Source organism: Aquarana catesbeiana, linkage group LG03 (genome assembly GCF_042186555.1).
Source record: "Aquarana catesbeiana isolate 2022-GZ linkage group LG03, ASM4218655v1, whole genome shotgun sequence".
Lineage (NCBI taxonomy): Eukaryota > Metazoa > Chordata > Amphibia > Anura > Ranidae > Aquarana > Aquarana catesbeiana.
The window spans coordinates 613,905,826-613,906,168 of record NC_133326.1 but is presented as its reverse complement, the minus strand read 5'-3'; positions in this window follow the sequence as shown (position 1 = coordinate 613,906,168).

Below are 343 nucleotides of genomic sequence, written 5' to 3'. Positions count from 1 at the left end.
TGGCTGCATCAACCCGGTTTAACCCCTTAAGCCATGAACGCAAATTTGCGTTTGGTCGGCGTGGAAGGGTTAATATAATGGGCTGACTTACTGACTGATCCAAGATTTGACTTGCTAGTGTTAGCATACTGGAGCTTCCTGGATTTTGGCCCTTCAGTGGCAACAGGGATGCTGTTGGTGCCTGCACTAACATTCTGACGGCACTCTACATGGGAATAACTGAGCACAGAAAAGCCAAAAGCATCTCAACAATTCATGGGAAAAAAAATGACACACGATAATTCCATGGTGCGTCAACCCTTGGGTCCAGCATGGTCTATAGGGTGATATATGGACACATATC